Here is a 10,891-nt window from a genome sequence, read left to right as displayed (position 1 = left end):
TTTCATTTTTAAAAGTCATTTAGACTTTTAGACATAAGACTTTAGACAAAAGACATTTAGACATAAATTAGACTTTATGATTTTTTTTTTTTTAATCAGGAATACTTGGAAACCCTCTGTTTCATTAAAGGATTCCTCCATCTTCACCTATTCTGTAGACTTATAATTGTTTTTGTTGAATTTTGTCCTTAATCTTACTTTTTGGCATATCATATTCTAAGTTCTCCTCTATGTAATGTCAGATGCTAAATCTTGTGTAATCTTTATTATTATGACTCTTTAATATGTGACCTCCTTTATAGTTGCTTGGAACATTTTTTCTTTGACTTGGAAGTTCTGGATGTTCTTATATTGTCCTGAGATTTTTTTATTTTATGGTTTCTTTCAGGAGGTGACTAGTAGGTTCTTTTTATTTTCACTTTGGCCTCCAGCCTAAGCATTCTGGGAAATTTTTATTCATAATTTACTGGAATATGATATCCAGATTTTTTTTTTTCTGATCAAAATGTTCAGAGAATATGATAATTCTTAGACTGTCTCTCCATGATCTATTTTTTAGGCTGATAGTTTTCAATATCACCTTTCTTTGGTTTTCTTCTGTTTTTTTCCTCCTCTAGATTTTTGGTTTTATTTTGATATTTTTGTTGTACCCTTGAGTCATTGTTTTCTATCTAGCCCATTCTAATCCCCAGAGTTTTCAGTTTTTGACTGATGTTTTCCAGCATCCATTTTAAGTCATGGGGTTTCATTGTCATTTTTTTCTCCTCAGCATTTTCATCCAGTATCTCTTATTTCATTTCCTTTAAAAAGTTCTATAGTTTCTATGGACAGGATATTTTTTCCTTTGAGCTGTTACTTGAACTTGTGAGGTCACTATCTTCTAGGATTATCCTTTGGGTAGCTATCAAACCAAGGTATTTTCTCTTGTGGTAGGTGTTTTTCTTTGTTTTCATATGCATGGGACTGTGCTTGAGTCAAATTCTGAAACAATAAGGTAAACAAGGCCTTTTAAGTCCTGAGTACAATGGCCCAGATTAGGGTCCTCCTTTAAGGAATTCTGGAGCTTTGTCTGAAAGTGCCTTCTTGTCACCTGGCTCTATGATCTTTCCCTAGTATAGATTTTCCCTACTATAGATTCTACCTTGAGACCTATTTACCAATCCCAGGATTTCCATGGATTCCTCTGTGGATTTCTGGGTTGAGTGGGGGTCTCTGGAGGTGATTATCCCTATGGCTTAATTGAGTGGCACATTTCTAAACCTGGTGGAACTCTTTCAGTGGCATCTGGTATTCTCTATCTTAGTGCAATCCATTTCCTCCCAAACCAAAGTTTATGTTTTAACCTACAATTTCCTTAGGCAGCCATTTCTCTCTACCTGGCAAATCGAGTTGCCTATTTCACTTTTTTTCAAATATATATATATTTTTTAATTACAGCTTTTTATATATAAAACATATGCATGGGTAATTTTTCAACACTGATCCTTGCAAAAACTTCTGTTTCAACATTTCCCCCCCTTTCCTCCAACCCCTCCCCTAGATAAATTGCCTATTTCTAAGTAATACACTTTTGGGACTTGTGATCTCCTTTGTTGTGCCAATTAATTTGCATTGTTCGAATTTCTGAACAAAATTTTTGTAATCAGTGAAAGTATAATAATTTGTTCAATCAGGTTAGAGTCAAATTGTTTCAGTTGTATCATTTTTTTCCCCTCATTATTCTTTTTTGTATGTGTGTGTAGTGTCTTTTTCTGTCTCTGTCTCTGTTTCTTTCTCTGTGTCTCTGGCTCTCTCTCTTTCTCTAATAGTTCTGATTTTAGTTTTGATGTGATAATCTGATTGTACATGGATAGCTTGCTGAGGGATAAACCCCACATTAATAACAAATCTCTTCCTGCCTACTAAAATATGATCAATCGATTTTATTCTTTTTGGTGCTTTATCATGTTAATTATCATGTTGATGGTGATAGTGATGTTCACTGTTTACCAGTTTCTGGAAGAACATGTTCACAATGTAAATGTGTTAGGTTCTTCTCTCATCTATAAATCTTTGATCTCACTTATTTCCTCTTTCTAAATCATGTTTTGCTATATATTTCTCTCTAGGAGTTACATGAACCCAGGTCCATATGAGTGTAGAACTGCTTATTTAGGGACCTTTAAGTCATACATATCTCAGTGAAGGCAATATTTTAGTATGTCTCTTGATAAGGCTAGAAGTAGGGAGAATTCTGTATATTGCTCCTTTGGTGTACTCTACATCTTATTCATGCAGAGAGAATATCCAGTTTAGATTGGGCAATTGTTCAGTGATTGAGGAATATATAAATCATTTGAGGAAGAAACTTTCAGATATATTACAGCTATTTATTTTACCATGAAGAAAATGCATTGAACCCCCCTCCCCCCTAAAAAAACAAACAACAACTCAAAGAACAAATGTAGGAAATACAAAACATTCAAATAACCCATTAAACTCATTTTACTTCCTTCATGGCAAACACAGTTTTATGGAACTGCTAAATAAATATTTCACTATGCAGCTTACAGTTTCAAATTTCTTGGTCAGCCACAGCATGGCTTTCTTTTTCCTAACTTCTTTGGTTGTAGGATGATTCTGACTGTGGCCATCATATCTGAAAAGTATTCTATTACAGAATTATCTTCCTGCTTTTTGGCTGATGTAATAATCTGGAGTTCAAGAACTCATGACCCATGTGGTTATTGCTAAGGCTGGAAATACCAACTTAGAATTGCTAGTCACTGATTTGTGTTCACAGAGGGAAACAGAGCGATGTAAGAAGGTAGCCAGGGATTATATACATTTCCACTTTCATGTGCTTATCCTGCAAGCTCCCCTTGATCCTTTTGGGGAGACAGGTGAGATACGCACTTTAGCCGCCAGTCCTTGTTAGTATAATACATGGTAGAAAAGGTTCTGGGTAAAAAAAGAGAGATCCACAAAAAGGCAGGGAAGAGCTTTCCCCCACAGTTTTTATATAACTGCGCTAGATTCCAGTCTCCTGAATCTATCACTAGTTATTTTTGAGGTAATGCTCCACTTACTAGGGACCAATAAAGAGTCTGTATCATAATTCCAGGAAGGTACATATTCTCAGTAAGGAATTATAGGTAATATTCTACTCTATGGGAGTTTCCCCAAACAGAATATCAGGGCTCCTCTGTCTCCGCTACAGATGGAAGATTATAGAAACCACCCAAAAGGACAGAATGGAACCACCACAGACACCTGAAGTTAACCAGTGGTCTGTAAGCCAAGAAATTGTTGTTGTTCTCTGGTTTTTTATTTATGTTTGACTCTTCATGGCTCCATTTGGGCTTTTCTTGGAAAAATACTGAAGTGGCTGGCCAATTCCTTCTGCTCATTTTATAGATGATGAATTGAGACAAACAGGGTTAAGTGATTTCTGCATCAAGTGTTGTAAGTATCTGAGCCTGGATTTTGGGATTTGTAATCTCCTTTGTTGGGCCAATTAACTTGCCTTGTTCGAATTTCTGGACAAAATTTTTGTAATCTGTGTCAGTATAATAATTTGTTCAATCAGATTAGAGTCAAATTGTTTCAATTGTATCATTTTTTTTTGATACTCCAGCCCCAACATTATCCACTGTGCCACCTAACTGTCCAAGAAGCATTTATTAAATGCCTATCATATACCAAGCACTGTGCTGTGTTGAGGATACAAAAAAAGCAACTCCCCCCCATCTCCAAAAATATAACACCAGTCTAATCCACTCTCCGAAGGATTTCACAGCCTAATGGGGGAGACAACATGCAAACAGCTATGTACAAGCAAGATATACATAAAATGAATTGGAGACAATCAACAGTGGGAAGACATTAGCATTAAGGCGACTTTTTGTAGAAGGTGAGATTATTGATGGGGGACCTAGGGAAGAAGAATGGAGAAAAGTTGTATGTATATAGAATCTCAGTCTCTGTACCAAGAACAAAATGGGCCAATAAACCATATCAGGAGTCTAGTAGCTAAGCATCTAGGAGCTTTCACTTAGTGGACAGCTTTCATTTAGTGGATGTTATCAGATTCCAGTAGCAGAGGAGGATAAGTGACAAATAGCCTTCATCTGATTTAAGTGATTATACTAATTAAACCATGTTCTCTCTGTCTCTGTTTCTATTTCTGTCTCTGTCTCCTGTGTCCTGTCTCTGTCTCTGTCTCTCCCCCCTCTTAATGACAATAGTCTTTTATTTTTCAAAATACATGCAAAGATTGTTTTCTACATTCAACCCTGCAAAACCTTGCATCCCAAATTTTTCTCCTTTCCTCCTTGCCCTCCCTTCGACAGCAAGTAATCCATTATAGGTTAAATTCTTCTAAACATATTTCCACATTTAGCATGCTGCACAAGAAAAATCAGATCAAAAAGGTAAAAAAATGAGAAGGGGAAGAAATAAGCAAGCAAAAAAAAAAAAAAAAAATAACAACAAAAGTGAAAATACTATCCTGTGATCCACATTCAGTTCTCATAGTCCTCTTTCTGAATGCAGATGGCTCTCTCCATCACTAGTCTATTAGAATTGACCTGAATCACCTCATTGTTGAAAAGAGCCAAGTCCAACACAATTGATTATCACATAATCTTGTTGCTGTGTACAATGTTCTCTTGGTTCTGCTCAATTCATTTAGCATCAGTTCATGTAAGTCTCTCCTGGACTTTTTGAAATCACCCTGCTGATAACTTCTTATAGAACAAAAATATTCTATTACATTTACGTCCCACAACTTGTTTAGCCATTCTCCACTGATAGGCATCCACTCAGTTTCCAATTCCTTGCCACTACCAAAAGGGCTGCTACAAGCATTTTTGCACATGTGGGTCCTTTTCCCTTTTTTATGATCTCTTTGGGATACAGGCCCAGCTGAGACACTGCTAGATCAAAGGGTATGCACAGTTTGATAGCTCTATGGGAATAGTTCCAAATCATAGAGCATTTTCTCTAAGGAACCTTAGAGGTATTGATTTAGTATCTTAGCCACTTATGAAGAAATTGTTGGAAGCTTGAACTACCTGGAATCATCAACGTTTGTTGTTTTTGGAAAGACCTAAGGGAAACATGAGAAGGATGTAAATCACTTTTAGCCTGACCAGATGCTACTTCTCTAAAGCTGTCTGTTGACAAATGAAGGTCTGCAGAACTTCTGCCAAGTATCTGGTTCTCATAATGTCTCAGTAAAGAGCTAGCCCTGACCTAGAGAAGAGAAGAGCTCTGGTTTACTGGCCCCATTCAGTGGATTTCCAGAAACTAAAGACTCTTCAGGGGGTTGGTAGCTATTATTCAGAACTTATGGAGAATTTTATTACCATTATTAAGTCACTCAGTGAACTCATTGCTATTTAGATGAATTGAAAAAGGGATAGAGAGAAAGGATATTCTGTCCTGATAATTTTGATACCATTTGGAATAAATGACTAAAGCCAGATTTGGATTTAGATCTTCCTGACTTAAAGTCCAGCATTAACATGTCACCCATCTGAGATACTGACTAAAGGGCAGCTAGATGACATGGTAGATTGAATGTTGGGTTTGAAGTAAAATCTGAATTTGAATCTTATCTCAGATGTTTACTACAAGTCACTGAGCAAATCTTTCAATGTCTCTCAGTTCCAGTTTCCTCATATGTAAAATGAGGATAATAATTGCACCTATGTCACAGAGTTGTTATGAAGATTAGATGAGATAATATAATGAATTTTGGAAGCCTTAAAGCCTTTATGAATGTATCCAGGTCTTAAGGCTATACATCTGCATAATGATTTGCATGGTTATTTGATGTTCCCTTAAGTGTGAGGTATGAAAAAATTTTAGAGAGATTTTCTTTTTTTTCTGGTGTCAGGTTTCCCATTTCGGGAAAAAGCAAATGCAATTAAGGCTCTCTTCAGGAGAAGGCTCCTAAAGAAAGAAAGACTTTGGGCCATCACATAGAGAAGCCAATGTCTTGAGCCAATTAAAACCATTTCCAGCTTACTACACTTGAGACGTTGGGGAATTTTCCCTTGAGTGAAATATTTATCTGCCAAACTAAATCATCTCACTCCTGATGGGAAAGCTCATTCATTTTGTATATTGCCTAGTATATTCTAATACTCTCTCTGACTTCTTATTGCTATTGGTTTGGATAATTGGGTTTACTTGCTATTAGAAGTGATGGTATATATATGTAAATAGTATTTATTTGGAAGGGAGTCAAGCCTTTGGCTATAGTTTGGAGCATTCATTTCTCATTAAGGAATAGCAATCAGGAAAAATGGCCTGAATTCAATTCTTCCCCTGCTCTGTCCCAATTTGCAATATTTGAGCAGAACAGATAGGTATAATTATAGTATGGTATCTTCTCTGAGAGGAGAGCAGAGCAAACTGGCCTTTTGTTTCCTTCTTTTGCTTCTCCTCAGGTATAGAGAAGAGTAGTAGATATGTACCCAATCTATCCTTCATTTAAACACATCTATATGAACATGTATCTTAACCTACAAAGGCAATAACATACCCTATATAAATTCTAGCTATTATTTTGAAGGATTTCTGTGATGTAATTAAAGCATTAGTTCAGAAAAGCTTTGGTAGAAATGTGATCTCTGGGTATTTTCTTTCCATCATTGTTATAGTTTCATAGGAATGAAAGTGGAAAAGGGGGCAGAATAACTCAGTTTCCATAAAGGACCAAATCAGTCTATGGCAAAAGGTCATCATAACTGCACTGGGCTGAGTATATAAAGCTGAGAGAACAGACTGATTGAAGGTGTACAGACCTCTGTTTTGCTTCTGGCATTTCTCCTAGAGTTATTGGGCAGAAATCCTCTTTCTGAATTCTTTCTGAAGCTACACTGGTTCTTGAGTAGGTGACCTCTTCTAGGTGAAGGATCAGCCTATTAAGGAGGACTGCAGAGATGGACAGTGGATGGACATCCCTGGACTGCTGAGGGATAATCTCCTGTTATACATACCAGAAGATTTTAGGCAGCTTTTGTATGAGCAGTGGACCTCTGCTTTCAAATTTCATCTGGAATAGAATCAGTACCAGGCACTTTGCTATATGAGAGGATATGAGGGACATTTAAAATCTCTTCTTCAGTCAGAAATTCAGCTAGAGAAGGATTGGTTTTCACTTGTGGTATATGGTGAATGTCTTCAGCGTTATTTGGAAATGGGCTATTGACAACACTGTGGAAGAGTTTGGTCCATCTCTCTAGGATCCTTATTATTAAACAATGTGACTCCATCAGTGCTGAGTAGTTGAGATGCATCATAGTTTTTTGACCAATAAATAGTCTTTAGGGTATCATAGAAGTGCTTTAGACTGTTATTCTCTCTCTTTCTTTTTTTCCCCTTTAGGGCCTACTTCATTCACTCATTCATTCATTTGTTTGTCCTTTTATTTATTTATTTATTTTTAATTGAAGCTTTTTTGTTTTCAAAACATATACAAGAACAATTTTTCAACATTGACCCTTGCAAAACCTTGTGTTCCAATTTCCCTCACCCTTTCCCCCCACCTCCTCTCCTACGTGCAATCCAATATATGTTAAACATGGTAAAAATATATGTAAATTGAATATAGGCATAATATTTTTACAATTATCTTGCTGCACAAGAAAAATCTGATCAAGATTTTGCTCAATCAGAAAATGAGAAAGAAAATAAAATCCAAACAAACAACAACAAAAGAAGTGAAAATGCTATGTTGTGATCCACAATCCTCTCTCTGGGGGTAGATGGCTCTCATCATCACATGATCACTAAAATTGGCCTGGATCATCTCATTTTCTCATCTCATATTTTCAATATAAAATTGAATTTCATTATTTCTTATTGGGCCAAGAATCCTTCATCTAAGCTTCACTTGCACTTATTTTTGATTGAATTAAATGCTTCTTAGAGATGAATGAACTATCCTGCTGGTAAACCCTATGGAATTCTCACTTTTCATTTAATAACTTCTGAATTTCTCCATAATTTTCCTCAAAACAACCTTGATCTTTGTGAGTGTTCTAGCCCAGATGAGTAAATGTGATATTATACACCAAATCTCAGAAAACTGCCCACCTCTTTTCTGCTTCCCTATTGTTAACCATATGTTGTCAACTTTCCTTCCAGGCTAACTGTTTATACTTGGAAAAGCGCAATAATTTTGATTACTAAAAACATGAAGTGTTTTTAGCAATCATCTTGAAGCCACTATTTTTGTTGACAATGAATTTTTAGTTTGAAGAGGATGTCTATGATCAGTCCAACACTCTGTCCCACATGTCGCCTTTGTTATTTTCACTTCTTGTTTGTTTCTTCTTACAATAACATAATCTATAAAATGTCAGTGTACATGCACAGAGTTTTATTACATTTAGGTAAATGAAAGATAGCGTTGGTGATGAGGTCATGAAACGCACAGGTCGTTAGTAATAAATGTTGCTGTTGCTGTTTCTAACTTCATTCCTCACAAGGACTCCCTGCTATGTCTAGTGCCAAAATGACAAGCTTGTTGGTTTTTTTTGTTTTTTTTTGGCACATTGATGATGAGAATCTTCAGATCTTTTCTAAAGTTGTATTTTTAATTTATGAAATAAAACAAGTATTTCCATAATAATACAATAAAAAGATGATTATATATAAAACTACAAATCTACTATGTACAACTTGCTATTTCTTTCAAATATACAACATTATGCAAATTTCTTATTTTCTTCCCTCCCTCACAAGCTGTCCTTCCCTGATGGCTGTCAACCATTAGATACAACTAGATGTATATATATTGAATTATTCTATACATACTTCTATGTATCAGTTCTTTCTCTGGATGCAGTTAGCTTCTTTCTTCATATGACCTTTATAGTTAATTTGGGTATTTTTAAGTCAAAATAATTTCTTCTCTCAAAGTTGTTCTTTAAACAATATTCTGTTACTGTATAAAATATTCTCTTATTCTTTTCATTTCACTCTTCATTGTTTCATGCAAGTCTAAAATTCTAAAATCAGTGAGCTCATAATTTATTATAATGCAGTATTCCATCATAATCATATACCATGACTTGTTCTGCCATTCCCCTATTGATAGGCATCTCTGAAATTTCCAGTTCTCTGCTATCACAAAGAGAGCTACTATAAATATTTTAGAACATATAGATTATTTTACCCCCTCTAATTATCTTTGGAAATAGATCAAGTAGTGGTATTACTGGGTCAAAGGCTATATACCCTTTGTTTGTTTGTAGTTTAACAATTCTTTGAGATAATTTCGGCTTTCTCTCCAGAATAGTTGTATTAGTTCACAATTCCACCAGTGTCCTGATTTTTCCACATCTCCTCTAATATTTGTTACTTTCTCTGTCTATAATTTTACTTAATATGTTAGGTGTAAATGATATCAAGAGGTTGTTTTAATTTGGATTTCTCTAAACAATAATGATTTAGAACATTTTTTATATGACTATAAATTGTTTTGATTTCTTCTTTGAGAAATAGTTTGTTCATGTTCTTTGACCATTTATCATATGGGGAATGACTGTATTGTTATAGATTTGACAAAGTTCTTTATATATTTTAGATGTAAGATCTTTATCTGATAAACTGGCTCTAGAAATTTCTCCCCAATTTCCTATTTTCCTTTTAATCATGGCTACATTTGTTTTATTTGTACAAAACTTATTCCATTTAACATAATTGAGGTTATCCATTTTATACCTTCTTTGTTCTTTCTCTTGTTCATAATTTTTTCATTTATCCATAAGTTTATAATTAATGTTCTATGTTCCAATTTTCTTGGAAAATATATCTAGGTCCTGTATCCATTTTGACCTTATCTTGATAAATGGTGTAAGGTATTGGTCTATGTCCAGTTTCTACTATACTGTTTCCAGTTTTCCCACATTTTTTGACTAAATAATGGATTTTTATCCCCAAATCTTAAGTCTTTACAATTCCTAAACATAAGATTATTATTTTTATTTGCTGTTGCATCTCTCCTCCATTGATTTACCTTTACCTTTGTATTTCTTAGCTGGTACCAGTTTAAAAGCTGTTACTGCTAAACTTCCTTCTTTTATATATTTTTTTAATTATTTCCTTTGATATTTTGGCTTTTCATCTTTCCAGATGAATTTTATTGTTATTTTTTTTCTACTTCAATTCAAAGTTACTATTTGTGAATGGACATCCACTAATTTCATTTTTACTCACCATTTTCCTTCTTAGTCTCTCTCTCTTTTTTTTTTTTTTATCTTATCAGTCACCTTATCTTTTCCCTTTTCCTTCTAATTTCCTAATTTAGCCTAGTCCCAGTCCCTTATATATTTACCCCACCTTCCAAATCTTAATTTACATACCCTTTTAGAAATCCTCCCCTCCATTATCCCCCAGTTTTCTCACTTTTCTTGTAGTTCAGTAGGTTTCTAAATATCTTCAGATGTATAACTGTTTCTTCTTCAACTTAGATGAGTTAGGTTCTAATATTACCAACTTTCAACCCTCACCTGCCTTAGTTCTTCTTTTCATGCCCTGTTATGAGATAATTCCTTCTTTTAACTTTTTCTTACCCCAATTTTTTTTTTAGAATCATCTCATCATATACAACTCAGCTTGAAATTTTGGGGAAGATAATTACTTTAGTTCTTTATTTTTGCTGTTCTTTGTTCATTTTGTAGTGAGTTTCTGTCTATCTGTGGAGGAATTCTGGGGATTCTGAAAATTTCTGGCCTTATATGCCATTTTTCCATAATTCCCCAGGACTTCATAAATATTTTTGACTTTGTTGGAGATCATCATGGTGGGAGCATATGCATCAATGATGGTAGTGTGATGTTTTCCTACAGGTGGCCACTGCATTGCCATGAGCCTGTTATTCATTTTATTTTGA

This window comes from Sarcophilus harrisii, chromosome 1 (assembly GCF_902635505.1).
Source record: "Sarcophilus harrisii chromosome 1, mSarHar1.11, whole genome shotgun sequence".
NCBI classification, from domain to species: domain Eukaryota; kingdom Metazoa; phylum Chordata; class Mammalia; order Dasyuromorphia; family Dasyuridae; genus Sarcophilus; species Sarcophilus harrisii.
Note: the sequence above shows the minus strand (reverse complement) of the source record.